The 17,756-nt window shown below is 54.6% G+C and overlaps 1 long non-coding RNA gene across 1 annotated transcript in view; it reads left to right on the top strand.

The window, feature by feature from the left end:
- The window catches only part of LOC136611945 (uncharacterized), a 29,113-nt gene extending 11,888 nt beyond the window's left edge, over positions 1 to 17,225 (top strand). Inside the window, exons 2-3 of the long non-coding RNA XR_010790328.1 lie at positions 6,949 to 7,049; positions 17,156 to 17,225. This is a non-coding gene — a long non-coding RNA (uncharacterized lncRNA). The remainder of the gene's footprint in view (positions 1 to 6,948; positions 7,050 to 17,155) is intronic.
- The last annotated feature ends 531 nt before the right edge of the window (positions 17,226 to 17,756 follow it).

Below are 17,756 nucleotides of genomic sequence, written 5' to 3'. Positions count from 1 at the left end.
GGATGGGGTGTAAAAAGTGGCGCTCTCACTGAGGTGCAGCGGTCTCAGTAAGAAGCCATTCAACACTCTGCTCCTGGAAGTGCAGGAAGGCGAGTGTTCCCGGGGCTTCTTGTAAATTACGGATTGCAGGTAGCGATCTGAATAACGCCGGGTTCACACGGCCGTACGTGGAATCTGCTTGCGGAAGCGCGCAGCGGATCGCAGCTGTGAGCCCGGCTGTGGTGCTACATACGGACGCATAATGTACTGGGCATAACTGCCCACTCGCACCTTTTTTTGTTTGTATTTCCCGCACCGTCACTTAGTGATGACCCGGGTACCCGCAGCCCGTACACAATGTAATTACGTATGGGCTGTGGGTATATCTGCGACCATGGAGTACAATAGGCTCTATGCTGCGGATATCCACGGTAAAATAGAACCTGCTGCGTTCTGATTTCTGTGAGTAGATTACGTAATTCTAACCCGCTAATGGAGCGGAACTGTGTAATCCAATGCAATTGATTTGCGTATTATGCGGATCAGATGCATATGGAATCCGTAATTCCTATCAGGTCATGTGAGACCGGCCTGAGGTAAATCACTATCTTTTTATAATGTGACTGGGGACCGCTCACTGCTCCAGGCCTTCTGGCGAACGTTGGTCGCCGGGAGCAGGGAGATTTTATGTTTCCTGGGCTCCCCGCCTCCTGCGCATGTGTCCGCATTTTGCCAGAGGTCGCATGCACAGAATTTAGGAAAGGTCAACGGAGGAGGAACGCCTCTGGTAAAATGGTTCATCTCCTCTCACCGATTGCATCGGTGAGGGGAGATGAAACTTCAAACTTTTTTTTTCTACTTTTACGTAATCGCCATTATCCATTGGATAACAGCGAACACGTGACCAGGAACCGCTCAATGCGGCCGCCCGTGAAAGCTCCAGGCTCTCGGCTAAGTTTTGTAGCCAAGAGCAGGAAGATTTTAAATTACCCTGGCAATCCACGGCTTTTGCGCATGCGACTGGCGTTTTGGCGACGGACGCGTGCGCAGAACCTGGGGTAAGGTCCGCGGATAACTCCGGGGGCCTTAGGTACGTTATTTCCTCCTCCCTAACGGATATGATCCATGAGGGGAAATGAAACGTAAGCTTTTTAAACTTTTCTTTTACTTTTTCAAACTTTCTTTTTTTTTTTTTTTACACCTTTTTTTAACTTTAAATGATCGCTGTTATAACAGTGATCACGTCCCAGGTGACATCTCTCTGCTCTTGGCTACACATGGTAGCCAGGAGCAGAGGGATTTTAAATTTCCCGGGGCCTGAGTCCCTCTGTGCACGCGCCTGATGATTGACGTCAGGTGCGCATGCACAGAAGGGGACTTCAGGTCCTGGGACATCGCGGAGGACCCCGGGTGAGTATTTTCACCTCCCCTCATGGATCCGATCCATGAGGGGAGGTGAAACTAACTTTTTTTCAGCTTTTTAAAGCCCGAGATGGCAGCTCCATGCTGTCAGCTACCTGCGGGCACCGACAGCATGGAGCTGTCACGTCCTCAGCCAAGAGGGCTTTAATCCAAAGAGGATGCATGCTTTTATGTCCTCTAGGATTAAAGCCCACTTAGCTAGGACGTAAAAAGGCAATGGGGCTGTCACTAAAGTGTTAAGATGTGCCTGTGGCAGGGCTTAATAGAATGCTTGCAGAGTACAATATACAGTGAAACTGAAGTATTGCAATATACTGTATAAGCGATCAATGATCACCACTATTAAAATTTATACTCATTGTCCAAAAAAATCCCTTTCCTAGAAGAAGTTGTTAGAATTGAATGAAACCTTACAAGTGTGATTGTAATGTTGATATAAGTGAATGCTTACAATATCAGAGCAAAAGGATAATTTATTGCAGAAAACTGAAAGCTTGAAGGGAGGCTCTAGTACCCTGTTGTACCGCCTCTAGCTTGTATGTAAGATGTGATACGGGCGGGCATGGAGGCTCAAGTATCCTGTTGTAGTGCCTCTAGCTTGGATATAAGATGTGATACGGGCAGGCATGGAGGTTCTAGTACCTTGTTGTACCACCTCTAGCTTGGATGCAAGATGTGATACGAGCCGGCATAGAGGCCTTAGTACACTTTTCTACCACCTCGTGCTTGGATGTAAGATGTGAGATGGGTGGGCATGGAGGCTCTAGTTCCCTGTTGCACCACCTCTAGCTTGGATGCAAGATGTGATACGGGCGGGCATGGAGGCTCTAGTACCCTGTTGTACCACCTCTAGCTTGGATGCAAGATGGAATACGGTTGGGCATGGAGGCTCTAGTACCCTGTTGTACTGCCTCTAGCTTGGATACAAGATGTGATAAAAGCGAGCATGGAGGTTCTAGTACCTTTTTGTACCACCTCTAGCTTGGATGCAAGATGTGATACGGTTGGGCATGGAGGCTCTAGTACCCTGTTGTACCCCCTCTAACTTGAATGTAAGATGTGATACGGGCAGGCATGGAGGCTCTAGTACCCTGTTATACCCCCTCTAACTTGAATGTAAGATGTGATACGGGCAGGCATGGAGGCTCTAGTACCCTGTTGTACCACCTCTAATTTGGATGTAAGATGTGATAAGGGCGGGCATGGAGGCTCTAGTACCCTGTTGTACCAGCTCTAGCTTGGATGCAAGATGTGATACGGGCGGGCTTGGAGGCTCTAGTACCCTGTTGTACCACCTCTAGATTGGATGCAAGATGTCGTACGGTTGGGCATGGAGGCTCTAGTACACTGTTGTACCCCCTCTAGCTTGAATGTAAGATGTAATAGGAGCAGGCATGGAGGGTCTAGTACCCTGTTGTACCACCTCTAACCTGGATGTAAGATGTGATACGGGAGGGCATGGAGGCTCTAGTACCCTTTTGTACAACCTCTAGTTTGGATGCAAGATGTGATGTGGGTGGGCATGGAGACATACAGGTTCTGTATGGTATCCTGCAGCATATAGGTCCACATTTGCTGTAACTGAGCCTCTAGATCGTGGAAACTCATGGGTTGTTGAAGTTGGCATTCCAGATGGTTCCAAACATGTTCTATTGGCGATAAGTCTGTTGATCGGGCAGACCACAGAAGTGTGGCAATGTTGGGGTATTCCGGTGACACCCTTGCTGTGTGCGGCCAAGTAATATCCTGCTGGAAAGTGCTTCTCGGAAGCCCTATCATGAGAGGAACACATGTGGCTGCAGATGTCCTGAACATATCGCCGAGCTGTCATTGTACCTCGTACCACTACTAGGGCTGACTGAGTATTGTATGCAATGTCCCCCAGACCATCACACCAGCAGTGGTGCACTGTGCCGATACACAATAGGGCAGTGTGCCGATACACTGCAAAGGCAGGATTGAGGAGCTCATCCCTAGGTCTCCAGACATGGACACGGCGTCGTCAGTGCCCAAACTAAAGCTGGATTTTACGCTGAAGACAATCTGGTACCACTCTGTAGTAGTCCAGTGTCACTGTGCATGACACCACTGCAAACGGCGGGTGGATGACAAAGGCAGTACACATAATGGGTGCCATCAGCAAAGTGGCTAGTAAAGGTTTCGACAAAAGACACAGTGGCCTGTAATGACGGTGCCACCTGTCTCTGGATGGCAGCCAGTGATACAGTTGGAGCTGCTCATGCTTGTCAGATGATCAAACAATCTTTTATACTGGTGGTCTGTCGAGGGCATCCTGGGCCCGGTTGCCTTGTGTGCATTCCCTCATGCATCCACTGGTCCTAACACCTCCTAACAGTCTGGTCAGAAGAGCCCAGGTGGCGGGCAATTTATCAATACGACCATCCATGTTCTCACATTCCATTAATGCACTCCCTCTGAACCTCTGTTAACTGGGCAAAATCTCTTTGAGGCGTCTAGTGGTCAACAAGCTCTACACAAGAGGAAAAAGAGGTCCAATACATACAAGTAGCCTCTGAGAGCCTTTTTATAGGCCAAGGGTGGAACCACTTTTAGGGCCTCAGGTGGCAAGACCATTCATCTAATCATGCCACCACTATAATCATTTGCATATCGGCCTGAGATATAACTGCATGACGAGTTTTGCAGCAAAACAACAATTCTAGGTGCTTGAAATTTTTTTGACAAAGAGTGTATTATTCATCCCGCACGGTGAACATCGTCAGAAAAAAAGACATCATACCAAAATTGCACTTTTTTTTTACAACGATATACGATGTCTCTCTCTGCAGGGGGAAGAGGCTGGAAGAGTCGGGAGCAGTGCTCTGAGCTCCCGCCCCCTCTCTGCCTCCCCTCCACCCCCTCTCTGCCCCTCTGTACTATTTGCAATGAGAGGAGACGGGGCGGGGCTAAGTTCCGCGAATTAGCCCCCTCCCGCCTCTCCTCATTGAAAATAGTGCAGGGGGGTGGAGAGGAGGCAGAGAGGGGGCGGGAGCTCAGAGCACTGCTCCTGGCTCTTCCAGCCTCCTCCCCCTGCAGAGAGAGACGCCGTATATCGGCCGGCGTGAAAACCCAGCCGATATACGGTCGTCTGAATGCACCCGCATCTCCAAGAAAAAATGTTAGAAAAAGTTTAAAAAAAGATTCAAATCCAAACAACCTCCAAAATGGTGTCAAAAGAAACTGCAACTCCTGCTCCAAAAAAAGCCTCGACACAACCCCATCGATAGAAAAATAAAAAAAGGGATGGTGGTCAGAAGATGGTGACAGAAAGCAATTTCCTTCTTTATAAAGTATATATTTTTTAAAAGTAGTACAAAAAAACTAGATACATTCGGTATTGTAATTCTACCGACAGAATAAGGCTACATGTCATTTTTGCTGCAAGGTTTTTTACTGTAAAAACAAGACTCCCCCCACCCCCCACCTCCACTTCCACCCCCCAAAAAAAGAATTTTTTTTCCATTTCAGTCTACTTAGAAATTTGTAAAAGTTTTTCAGTACATTATATGATAGATAAAATGACACTATTGAAAAATACAATTTGTCCTGCAAAAAACAATCCTCAGGTGGCTATGTTGGCGGACAAATAAATAAGTTGTGACTTTTATGTAAGTGGGGAGGAAAAAACTAAAGTGTAATAAAGAAAAGATGGCCGTTAAAAAAACACTTTAAGGCCGCGCTCAGAAAGCCGTAGGCGGAAACCTGCAGGGGTTAACAGCTGTGAGCCCGTCCGTGACCCTGTGTATGGCTACATATGGCGGCGAAAGTATCTGATAGTATTTATAGAGGTACTCTATCTGATTCTATCTAGCACTATTTAAGGGGGCACTCTGATACTATTTATAAAGACACACTATCTAGCACTATTTATGGGGCCCTCTGATACTATTTATAGAGGCACTCTATCTGATACTATTTATGGGGCCCTCTGATACTATTTATAGAGGCACTCTATCTGATACTATTTATAGAGACACTCTATCTAGCACTATTTATAGAGGCACTCTATTTGATACTATTTATGGGGGCACTCTATGTGCCACTATGCGGGCATTCCATCTGGCACTATTTATGGGGGCACTGAGTTCAAAATCCGCTCATGGTCTCTTTCAGGCTCCACAGGTACTACAACAACCAGCATGCTCACCTCACTACTCAGTCCCCTTATATCCTCGTGTAATACATTTCTCACTGTCCCCTCATTTCTCCAGGTGTCACATTCATCAGCTTCCTCTCATCTCCATGTGTGACACATTTATTAGGGTATGTTCACAGGATGGATTCCGCCTGTAAGGCTGGGTTCACACAGGGCGGATTTGCCGCGGAATTTAGCCGCGGCGAGTCCGCCTGCGGCCGCTAATCCCGGGATTAGCCAGCCATGTGGACGAGATTTCTCAGAAATCTCGTCCACACGGGACGGCCAATCTGCTGCGGTAAGTCAGGCTGGAACCGGGTTTCAGTATATGCAGCATGTCTATTTATCTTTTCTTTCCGCTGCGGCCGCGCTCTCCTCTATGGGAGCGCCGGCCGCAGCAGAAGAGTGAGAGGCCGAGCCGCTTCAAAGCCGCCGCAGCTTTTTCCGTGGCGGTTCTCCCGGCAGAAGTCTCGCGGTTTTTGCTGCGGCCAAACCGCGGGATTTCCGGTGGGACTACGCCGTGTGAACCCAGTCTAAACCTGCTGCTGATTTGCTGCGGCTTTTGCTCTGGATCAGTAGGTGGATTTAGCTCTGTTAAACCCTTAACAGCACAGGACGTAAATTGACATCATGGCAGTTTGGTACTTAACGCACCAGGACATAAACTTACATCATGTGGACGGAGCAGGATCAGAAGCAGAGCCCACGCCATCTTACAGCCGCAGCAACAACTGAGATCAATGAGAATATTTATCTCTGCTTTTAACCCCCTAAATGCCGCAATCTATGACGATCATGGCATCCAAAGGGTTTACCGAGGGAGAGGGTCTCGGACCACACAATGTAATTAGATTTGCAAAGATGTGGGAGGCATATTTTTGTTTGGATAGCTATGTAATCTGGGCAAAAATTAATATATGGGATAGGCTGTTCAAACAAGGTGTTGTCCGTATAGGTGTCTAATTACTGCAAGCATTGTATGCAACTAGAAATGAGTTGGAGAATAATTGAATTGTGGAGTTGCTGATGTTTTGTTCTGTTTTGTTATGCATATGATGAACATCGATTTTATATTTGCTGTCTTATATGTTTTGTAGTAACACAGGAAGGTGTTTTTTGGTCTGGGTCTCTTTTGGGCGCAGGAGATCCGAGCCATACACACATTCTTTCTGAAAATGAAGGGGTTAATCAACAGGTGATATCCTAATAGCAATTGTTTTTAAGGAAGGGAACTGCATTATGGGAGTGAGGTGATCAAGATCTGGGAGATCGAAACCCCTCCTCCAGGAATATGTGGTAGCCTGGTTGTATGAAGCACTAATTGTATAAAGCAGAAGAATGTTACTTTCACACATCTAAACTCCTGTCTTATATGCTGTTTATGATCCAAGGAGCCTCCAGGATCGAGTGGCACTGGATGGAAGGTTTCTCTCTGCTGAAAGGAGGATACTAACTAAAGACAAGACGGGAGCGGGCACGACCTGTTGTAAAGGTGAGGGACTTTTTCCTATTGATTGCCTCTTTGTTAGGCTAGTTTCACACAGGAGAGAGCGATATTGCCCTCGGCCATCCATGTGAAAGCCCCAGTGATGCAAGGCGTTTTCATGTGATGAACGGAATCCCCCACCGCAGCTGTCGCAGCCACGGCATGGGATCGTAGAGTTCTCCCATTGCTTTCAATGAAGCTGTGGCTGGTGCTGCTAGTATGACCCTGGTGTCACGGAGGAGTACTAGTGAGTGCAGAGGGCAGAGACTGAGCAGGGCAGAGACTGCTGATGGGGCTGTGCTGCTAGTATGACCCTGCTGTCACGGGGGAGGCTTTTGGGTTGCGGGGATGAGTTGTTTACTTATATTGCTGTGAGAAATGTCCCCTCTGTACAGCCAGATAATATACTACAACATAGAGGAACCTCTGTTGTACTGTATACCTTCTCAGGATATGGAAACACTGTGGAAATGCTGTGGATTCCCCATTGCAGAGTTTATTGTGAAAAGTCTGCAGCGTTTTATAGAACCAGGAATGTGGATGAGACCAAAGAAATGAGACTAAAGGAAACCCATTTCATTCCCACAGCACCGTATACTGAGTTATGGCGCTGTTAGTACTTGTGACAGGGAGCTGGGTGATGTATTTTTTTAGACACTCCCACGATGCCCCCTCTGAAGACGATGCATGGCACTCTTTTTAGAGTCCTGTGCATGCATGCGTAACTAAAAGTTCAGAGGCCCAGGTGCAAAAGTTCAGCTCGGGCCCCCATCATACCTAGACCCATACCCAAATCATGGTGCCTGTTCTATTTTTGCATTTTCACGTTTTTTTAATGCACCTCCTCACCCATCGTAATGATGGGGTGTATTAAAAAACGCTGTACAATGCATTCAAAAATGCTGCTCGAAATTGCGGTAAAAATGCTACGATTTCAAGATGCATTTTCTGAACGCATGTCTAAGAGTGGGTTCATGCTTTTTGTTGCACTTTTGAACCACAATTAAGAAAAATGCATTAAAAAACTGCATGCAGTATTCAAAGACCACAAACGTTTTTAAGAAACTGCATACACTATTAAAAACCGCATGTGTGTTTGATCCATTTTTAATTGTGTGTAAAGTGTACAATTATATACAGTATATACAGGGAGATGTGTAACGTATACCAGCAGTAGAGAGAGATAGCAGAGAGATGGATAGACAGATAAATTCATATATACTCTGGGACCCGGACCACCTCTCTTGGTGAGAAGAGCAGCATGGTACACGGACGCCGTACAGCAGCAGCCAGGAGCAGCAGGATAATGAGTCATCATTGATGACATCATCTTGCTACGCTCTGCTTCAGCGTCCTCTCCGGCTGCGTGATTAGTGCAGCGCAGCTGACAGTGCGACCAGCCGTTAATGCACTGAATGTGCATTTGTTTATGGTGGCATCTGGGCCCCCTTAGTGCAGTGGCCAAGTCACCATTGTGACCCCTGATGGTACACCAGTAATCCCATAGAAGTCTATTGGAAAACATGTGTATGGGACTTATCACTGGATCGTGGGAATCAATGAATATCAAAAAAATAAATCACCTGACTCCTTGTCAAGTCACCTAATGGCGACATAACATAGTTTATGGTGCGGTGGGGACGTGACATGTTCTCTTTATATTCCTGCTTGCCGTGCATAAAATAATGTATTACAAAAGTAATGTGTACTCCCTTCTCCTGGGTTCGTGGAGCTCCAGCGTCACATCCTTCAGTTTTTTACTTCCTTTTTTTTTTGTTTTTGGCATGTTGACCTAGAATTTAAAAAACAAAACTCTGCCAACCCCTTGAATGAAGGATGGGGGAAAGAGACATGTACTTCATGCAAATCCATGCAGTATCAAAGCATCTACATGCAAATTTTGCCCACCCACTGACTAGGCCAAATCTGCATCCGGATCCGCTGCACGTGAATGGCAGAATAGCATGTGGATTCCATACAAGTCTATCATTTCACAATGGAATCCGCCGTTTGCTTTCCCATGTCACTGATTTGTTGCTTATTTTGTTGCATATTCATATCCACGTCAACTTCTGCACCACTGACAGATTTTGATGCAGATCTGCAGCAGACTTAACCCCTTCAATTGAGACTTGGCAATTAACGGGCTAGCAGGGATCCCAAGTAGCAGATCCCAGCCAATCAAGTATTGATAACCTATCCTGTGGATAGGCCATCAATAGTAAAAGTTTTGAACAGCTTTCAAAAAATGGTATTCCCATCTGTGCTTTGCATGGCCAAGATGCGAAAACATAGAAGCTTTGTTCTGAGCACCAGTGAAAAAAGAGAACTGAGTGCAGGGCTGTTTTTGTAGATCTCATTGAAATAAATGGCTGCTAAGGAACGGCATAGCCCAGCACACTACACTGTTATAAATATTCTAGGAGTTAAGGGAACAGCATAGTAGACTGTGTTATGCTGTTTCCGTAGCTTCCCTTTTCTTCAATGAGAGCTACGGAAACAGCGCTGGGCTGAACTCTCGACATAACCTGTAGGATGTGGCCAGTAGCAATGGCAGTGGTTCCCCCTTTAAGTACTTGCCTAGCACTGAATGACAATATGCCTTCACACCATCGTTCATCTTGCAGAATCTTGCTTTGAGGCCTGCCAGAGTGTATCTCCTCAGCTCAGAGCTTAGTAGGCCCCTAGTTCAAAGTAGGAACCAGGTCAGACGCTACTACTGAAAGTATGTGTAGATAGACTTAAAAACAGCATACATTGTAGTAAACAACAGGTGTTTATTTGTTAGCTAAATCAGCGATACATTTACAAAACTTGGCACAGTTTCAAATATTTTTGGAATGCTGGCTTTACTAAACAACACTGCCTGCCAACATTCGTAAGAAAAAATAGTCTCTTAAAGTATGGGACGGCCTCTGTGCTGGCTGGAGCGGGGCGAGCCTCTGTGCTGGCTGGAGCGGGGCGAGGCTCTGTGCTGGCTGGAGCGGGGCGAGGCTCTGTGCTGGCTGGAGCGGGGCGAGGCTCTGTGCTGGCTGGAGCGGGGCGAGGCTCTGTGCTGGCTGGAGCGGGGCGAGGCTCTGTGCTGGCTGGAGCGGGGCGAGGCTCTGTGCTGGCTGGAGCGGGGCGAGGCTCTGTACTGGCTGGAGCGAGGCGAGGCTCTGTGCTGGCTGGAGCGGGGCGAGGCTCTGTACTGGCTGGAGCGAGGCGAGGCTCTGTGCTGGCTCGAGCGGGCCGGGCCTCTGTCTTGGGTGGAGCGGGCCGGGCCTCTGTGCTGGCTGGAGCGGGGTGGGCCTCTGTCTTGGCTGGAGCATGGCTGCCAATCCTGTCTCTGCAAAGAAAAAGAAATAAGTGAATAGATCGATCAATTTTTCAAACAAGTGTCCCGCGTAGGGCCTCTCGGCCGGTCTGTCCCGCGTAGGGCCTCTCGGCCGGTCTGTCCCGCGTAGGGCCTCTCGGCCGGTCTGTCCCGCGTAGGGCCTCTCGGCCGGTCTGTCCCGCGTAGGGCCTCTCGGCCGGTCTGTCCCGCGTAGGGCCTCTCGGCCGGTCTGTCCCGCGTAGGGCCTCTCGGCCGGTCTGTCCCGCGTAGGGCCTCTCGGCCGGTCTGTCCCGCGTAGGGCCTCTCGGCCGGTCTGTCCCGCGTAGGGCCTCTCGGCCGGTCTGTCCCGCGTAGGGCCTCTCGGCCGGTCTGTCCCGCGTAGGGCCTCTCGGCCGGTCTGTCCCGCGTAGGGCCTCTCGGCCGGTCTGTCCCGCGTAGGGCCTCTCGGCCGGTCTGTCCCGCGTAGGGCCTCTCGGCCGGTCTGTCCCGCGTAGGGCCTCTCGGCCGGTCTGTCCCGCGTAGGGCCTCTCGGCCGGTCTGTCCCGCGTAGGGCCTCTCGGCCGGTCTGTCCCGCGTAGGGCCTCTCGGCCGGTCTGTCCCGCGTAGGGCCTCTCGGCCGGTCTGTCCCGCGTAGGGCCTCTCGGCCGGTCTGTCCCGCGTAGGGCCTCTCGGCCGGTCTGTCCCGCGTAGGGCCTCTCGGCCGGTCTGTCCCGCGTAGGGCCTCTCGGCCGGTCTGTCCCGCGTAGGGCCTCTCGGCCGGTCTGTCCCGCGTAGGGCCTCTCGGCCGGTCTGTCCCGCGTAGGGCCTCTCGGCCGGTCTGTCCCGCGTAGGGCCTCTCGGCCGGTCTGTCCCGCGTAGGGCCTCTCGGCCGGTCTGTCCCGCGTAGGGCCTCTCGGCCGGTCTGTCCCGCGTAGGGCCTCTCGGCCGGTCTGTCCCGCGTAGGGCCTCTCGGCCGGTCTGTCCCGCGTAGGGCCTCTCGGCCGGTCTGTCCCGCGTAGGGCCTCTCGGCCGGTCTGTCCCGCGTAGGGCCTCTCGGCCGGTCTGTCCCGCGTAGGGCCTCTCGGCCGGTCTGTCCCGCGTAGGGCCTCTCGGCCGGTCTGTCCCGCGTAGGGCCTCTCGGCCGGTCTGTCCCGCGTAGGGCCTCTCGGCCGGTCTGTCCCGCGTAGGGCCTCTCGGCCGGTCTGTCCCGCGTAGGGCCTCTCGGCCGGTCTGTCCCGCGTAGGGCCTCTCGGCCGGTCTGTCCCGCGTAGGGCCTCTCGGCCGGTCTGTCCCGCGTAGGGCCTCTCGGCCGGTCTGTCCCGCGTAGGGCCTCTCGGCCGGTCTGTCCCGCGTAGGGCCTCTCGGCCGGTCTGTCCCGCGTAGGGCCTCTCGGCCGGTCTGTCCCGCGTAGGGCCTCTCGGCCGGTCTGTCCCGCGTAGGGCCTCTCGGCCGGTCTGTCCCGCGTAGGGCCTCTCGGCCGGTCTGTCCCGCGTAGGGCCTCTCGGCCGGTCTGTCCCGCGTAGGGCCTCTCGGCCGGTCTGTCCCGCGTAGGGCCTCTCGGCCGGTCTGTCCCGCGTAGGGCCTCTCGGCCGGTCTGTCCCGCGTAGGGCCTCTCGGCCGGTCTGTCCCGCGTAGGGCCTCTCGGCCGGTCTGTCCCGCGTAGGGCCTCTCGGCCGGTCTGTCCCGCGTAGGGCCTCTCGGCCGGTCTGTCCCGCGTAGGGCCTCTCGGCCGGTCTGTCCCGCGTAGGGCCTCTCGGCCGGTCTGTCCCGCGTAGGGCCTCTCGGCCGGTCTGTCCCGCGTAGGGCCTCTCGGCCGGTCTGTCCCGCGTAGGGCCTCTCGGCCGGTCTGTCCCGCGTAGGGCCTCTCGGCCGGTCTGTCCCGCGTAGGGCCTCTCGGCCGGTCTGTCCCGCGTAGGGCCTCTCGGCCGGTCTGTCCCGCGTAGGGCCTCTCGGCCGGTCTGTCCCGCGTAGGGCCTCTCGGCCGGTCTGTCCCGCGTAGGGCCTCTCGGCCGGTCTGTCCCGCGTAGGGCCTCTCGGCCGGTCTGTCCCGCGTAGGGCCTCTCGGCCGGTCTGTCCCGCGTAGGGCCTCTCGGCCGGTCTGTCCCGCGTAGGGCCTCTCGGCCGGTCTGTCCCGCGTAGGGCCTCTCGGCCGGTCTGTCCCGCGTAGGGCCTCTCGGCCGGTCTGTCCCGCGTAGGGCCTCTCGGCCGGTCTGTCCCGCGTAGGGCCTCTCGGCCGGTCTGTCCCGCGTAGGGCCTCTCGGCCGGTCTGTCCCGCGTAGGGCCTCTCGGCCGGTCTGTCCCGCGTAGGGCCTCTCGGCCGGTCTGTCCCGCGTAGGGCCTCTCGGCCGGTCTGTCCCGCGTAGGGCCTCTCGGCCGGTCTGTCCCGCGTAGGGCCTCTCGGCCGGTCTGTCCCGCGTAGGGCCTCTCGGCCGGTCTGTCCCGCGTAGGGCCTCTCGGCCGGTCTGTCCCGCGTAGGGCCTCTCGGCCGGTCTGTCCCGCGTAGGGCCTCTCGGCCGGTCTGTCCCGCGTAGGGCCTCTCGGCCGGTCTGTCCCGCGTAGGGCCTCTCGGCCGGTCTGTCCCGCGTAGGGCCTCTCGGCCGGTCTGTCCCGCGTAGGGCCTCTCGGCCGGTCTGTCCCGCGTAGGGCCTCTCGGCCGGTCTGTCCCGCGTAGGGCCTCTCGGCCGGTCTGTCCCGCGTAGGGCCTCTCGGCCGGTCTGTCCCGCGTAGGGCCTCTCGGCCGGTCTGTCCCGCGTAGGGCCTCTCGGCCGGTCTGTCCCGCGTAGGGCCTCTCGGCCGGTCTGTCCCGCGTAGGGCCTCTCGGCCGGTCTGTCCCGCGTAGGGCCTCTCGGCCGGTCTGTCCCGCGTAGGGCCTCTCGGCCGGTCTGTCCCGCGTAGGGCCTCTCGGCCGGTCTGTCCCGCGTAGGGCCTCTCGGCCGGTCTGTCCCGCGTAGGGCCTCTCGGCCGGTCTGTCCCGCGTAGGGCCTCTCGGCCGGTCTGTCCCGCGTAGGGCCTCTCGGCCGGTCTGTCCCGCGTAGGGCCTCTCGGCCGGTCTGTCCCGCGTAGGGCCTCTCGGCCGGTCTGTCCCGCGTAGGGCCTCTCGGCCGGTCTGTCCCGCGTAGGGCCTCTCGGCCGGTCTGTCCCGCGTAGGGCCTCTCGGCCGGTCTGTCCCGCGTAGGGCCTCTCGGCCGGTCTGTCCCGCGTAGGGCCTCTCGGCCGGTCTGTCCCGCGTAGGGCCTCTCGGCCGGTCTGTCCCGCGTAGGGCCTCTCGGCCGGTCTGTCCCGCGTAGGGCCTCTCGGCCGGTCTGTCCCGCGTAGGGCCTCTCGGCCGGTCTGTCCCGCGTAGGGCCTCTCGGCCGGTCTGTCCCGCGTAGGGCCTCTCGGCCGGTCTGTCCCGCGTAGGGCCTCTCGGCCGGTCTGTCCCGCGTAGGGCCTCTCGGCCGGTCTGTCCCGCGTAGGGCCTCTCGGCCGGTCTGTCCCGCGTAGGGCCTCTCGGCCGGTCTGTCCCGCGTAGGGCCTCTCGGCCGGTCTGTCCCGCGTAGGGCCTCTCGGCCGGTCTGTCCCGCGTAGGGCCTCTCGGCCGGTCTGTCCCGCGTAGGGCCTCTCGGCCGGTCTGTCCCGCGTAGGGCCTCTCGGCCGGTCTGTCCCGCGTAGGGCCTCTCGGCCGGTCTGTCCCGCGTAGGGCCTCTCGGCCGGTCTGTCCCGCGTAGGGCCTCTCGGCCGGTCTGTCCCGCGTAGGGCCTCTCGGCCGGTCTGTCCCGCGTAGGGCCTCTCGGCCGGTCTGTCCCGCGTAGGGCCTCTCGGCCGGTCTGTCCCGCGTAGGGCCTCTCGGCCGGTCTGTCCCGCGTAGGGCCTCTCGGCCGGTCTGTCCCGCGTAGGGCCTCTCGGCCGGTCTGTCCCGCGTAGGGCCTCTCGGCCGGTCTGTCCCGCGTAGGGCCTCTCGGCCGGTCTGTCCCGCGTAGGGCCTCTCGGCCGGTCTGTCCCGCGTAGGGCCTCTCGGCCGGTCTGTCCCGCGTAGGGCCTCTCGGCCGGTCTGTCCCGCGTAGGGCCTCTCGGCCGGTCTGTCCCGCGTAGGGCCTCTCGGCCGGTCTGTCCCGCGTAGGGCCTCTCGGCCGGTCTGTCCCGCGTAGGGCCTCTCGGCCGGTCTGTCCCGCGTAGGGCCTCTCGGCCGGTCTGTCCCGCGTAGGGCCTCTCGGCCGGTCTGTCCCGCGTAGGGCCTCTCGGCCGGTCTGTCCCGCGTAGGGCCTCTCGGCCGGTCTGTCCCGCGTAGGGCCTCTCGGCCGGTCTGTCCCGCGTAGGGCCTCTCGGCCGGTCTGTCCCGCGTAGGGCCTCTCGGCCGGTCTGTCCCGCGTAGGGCCTCTCGGCCGGTCTGTCCCGCGTAGGGCCTCTCGGCCGGTCTGTCCCGCGTAGGGCCTCTCGGCCGGTCTGTCCCGCGTAGGGCCTCTCGGCCGGTCTGTCCCGCGTAGGGCCTCTCGGCCGGTCTGTCCCGCGTAGGGCCTCTCGGCCGGTCTGTCCCGCGTAGGGCCTCTCGGCCGGTCTGTCCCGCGTAGGGCCTCTCGGCCGGTCTGTCCCGCGTAGGGCCTCTCGGCCGGTCTGTCCCGCGTAGGGCCTCTCGGCCGGTCTGTCCCGCGTAGGGCCTCTCGGCCGGTCTGTCCCGCGTAGGGCCTCTCGGCCGGTCTGTCCCGCGTAGGGCCTCTCGGCCGGTCTGTCCCGCGTAGGGCCTCTCGGCCGGTCTGTCCCGCGTAGGGCCTCTCGGCCGGTCTGTCCCGCGTAGGGCCTCTCGGCCGGTCTGTCCCGCGTAGGGCCTCTCGGCCGGTCTGTCCCGCGTAGGGCCTCTCGGCCGGTCTGTCCCGCGTAGGGCCTCTCGGCCGGTCTGTCCCGCGTAGGGCCTCTCGGCCGGTCTGTCCCGCGTAGGGCCTCTCGGCCGGTCTGTCCCGCGTAGGGCCTCTCGGCCGGTCTGTCCCGCGTAGGGCCTCTCGGCCGGTCTGTCCCGCGTAGGGCCTCTCGGCCGGTCTGTCCCGCGTAGGGCCTCTCGGCCGGTCTGTCCCGCGTAGGGCCTCTCGGATTTTTTTGAACAAATGGGTGTTAAGGTTTATAGCAGTGAAAAAGAACGAGGATCAGCGCCTACTCACACTAAACGATTTTCAAAAACGTGATATACTTTTGAGTACTCACCTGGTGCTCGGCCAAAACTCCTACCCAGGAGATTGACCGGCACCTTGTATCCGAGCTGGCTTGTAGCGTCCCTGGAGTCCCGAATCCGATCACCGGAGAGCATCGCTGGGGTTACAGCCGTGATCGCTGTTTGCATAACCTCTCGTTTTCCAAAGAAAAATTTCCCCTGCGCTCGTGGGTTCCAGCAACAATAAAGGACTCAGGCGATATGCCTGAAGAGAGCGGGTTATCCCGCAGAAACGTGTAGCAACAAAGGAATAAACCATTTAAAGTTACCTACGGACATTGAGTCCTTTATTGTTGCTGGAACCCACGAGCGCAGGGGATATTTTTCTTTGGAATACGAAAGGTTTATAGCAGGTGAGAGATGAAGGTGTCCTTTAACTTGGTGCTCGGCCAAAACTCCTACCCAGGAGATTGACCGGCACCTTGTATCCGAGCTGGCTTGTAGCGTCCCTGGAGTCCCGAATCCGATCACCGGAGAGCATCGCTGGGGTTACAGCCGTGATCGGGCTGTTTGCATAACCTCTCGTTTTCCAAAGAAAAATTTCCCCTGCGCTCGTGGGTTCCAGTAACAATAAAGGACTCAGGCGATATGCCTGAAGAGAGCGGGTTATCCCGCAGAAACGTGTAGCAACAAAGGAATAAACCATTTAAAGTTACCTACGGACATTGAGTCCTTTATTGTTGCTGGAACCCACGAGCGCAGGGGAAATTTTTCTTTGGAATACGAAAGGTTGTAGCAGGTGAGAGATGAAGGTGTCCTTTAACTCTTCTGTTACTTGGCAAATCCTTAAATTTCACCATATTCACAGTATACCCATACATAACTCCTTCCAATTCTCTACCATCGCCAGACAATACCCAGTATATTGACCTGTCAAGATAGTGAAGTAACTTATGTAGAACAATGCCATGTGGATGGCGCGGATTTAGAAGCTGTGCCTGCGCAACCTTGCAGCGGGAGTTGGCTGTTACCGATAGCCAGCCTCCTGCTGTAATACCCGAGATCAGTGAACATTGGTCTGCGCTTTTAACCATCTGCATGCTGCCATCTATGTAGATGGCGGCATGTAAACGGTTCACAGAGGGAGGATGCTCCCTTGTGACATCATCGGACACTCTTGATGTAATCACGGAAGGTTGCAATGACAACAGAATGCCAAACATTGGTGTCCTAGCTTATTGTTACCTATGATCGCTATTACAAGTGATAAAGTGATAAATGTATCATGTAATTTATGCTGCATGATTAACACGCTAAAACAATCTGTGGCAGAATTGCTGTGTTTTCTCTCACTGCTCTCAAAAAATAATTAAAGATTTACAATGTAGCATAAGTACCCAGCAATTGTACCAATAAAAACTACAGTTCGCCTCATTAAAAACAAGCCCTCATACAGCCAAGTCAACTGAAAAATTATAAAGTTATGGCTTTTGAAAAGTGGAGATGAAAATCTCCCAAAAACTGCTGCGTCCTCGTGCCCAAAGAACAAGGATTAGGTGAATGAGATCCCCCCTCTCTTGTCACATGCTCCTTCCTCTCCTGACGGCTGCAGTAGTGGAACCATGTTGGCACATGCACACTGTGCAAATTCAGTAATAAAACCTTAAATTAATGAACTGTGTTTTGTTTTTTTTTGAGGGACAATACAGAAGTCAGAAAAATAGCACCCAGTTTTTGTGAACTGTTCATGACTCCATAGACTGTTGGCAGCCCTGAATTTGGGTGACTTGACAGGTTTATTGTAATAGGGCACAGTATTCTGCATACCACATGGGAAGGATGAGTACATAACGTGATTCTTATACATACAGCACCATGAACTGCAGAAAGGAAGGAAATGTTCATTTTGGCAGGTTGCCTTATTTTTTTTTGCTATTTTCTACTTCGGACTTCTTTCATTGAAATACTATGTAGGAATGTACAATATATGAACAACCTCTATAGAGAAGTTGGTTTATTCATTTTACTGGGCTCCCTCTATACAGAAGAAAGGCCTTAATGGCCCCCTAAGGCTCTTGGGCCCGGGAGCAACCGCATGCCCTCTATAGTTACGCCAGTGGTCATGGGAGGAGGGGAGGGGTGAAGGGATTTCCTCTAACTACTTAGATACCACATTCAGCATTGAGTGTGAAATTTAAGATTCCCTGAAGATATAGGTAGATGTCTGCTATGTAACACATTTGGCATCCTCCGTGTTTGGAGTAGGCTTAGCTCCTATAAATGTACAACCTTTGTTATG

Source organism: Eleutherodactylus coqui, chromosome 1 (genome assembly GCF_035609145.1).
Source record: "Eleutherodactylus coqui strain aEleCoq1 chromosome 1, aEleCoq1.hap1, whole genome shotgun sequence".
Lineage (NCBI taxonomy): Eukaryota > Metazoa > Chordata > Amphibia > Anura > Eleutherodactylidae > Eleutherodactylus > Eleutherodactylus coqui.
Note: the sequence above shows the minus strand (reverse complement) of the source record. Positions and strands in the feature narration are given on the sequence as shown.